We start from the raw sequence: 253 nt of genomic DNA, 5'->3' as shown, positions 1-253 counted from the left end.
AGGTGGGTACCTCCCCACCCCATGGCACCATGGGCCCCCTGAGCCCAGACCCCAGCTCCTTCCACCCCACAATGGCAGAAGAGCCCCACAGCCTCCTCCCTGCACCCCAACGGGGAGCACTTTACTCCCCTTCCTAAAAGCACTTTACTCCCCCATTGAATCTGGTGCCGGATCCGGCACGGCCGCTGGTTCACAGCCCCCCAGGGATGTGCAGGAGCCCGGGCGGCGGGGCAGTGAGGGTTGGCCTTAAGCA

This window comes from Fulmarus glacialis, unplaced genomic scaffold (genome assembly GCF_000690835.1).
Source record: "Fulmarus glacialis isolate BGI_N327 unplaced genomic scaffold, ASM69083v1 scaffold5392, whole genome shotgun sequence".
NCBI classification, from domain to species: Eukaryota; Metazoa; Chordata; class Aves; order Procellariiformes; family Procellariidae; genus Fulmarus; species Fulmarus glacialis.
This window is presented reverse-complemented; position numbering follows the sequence as displayed.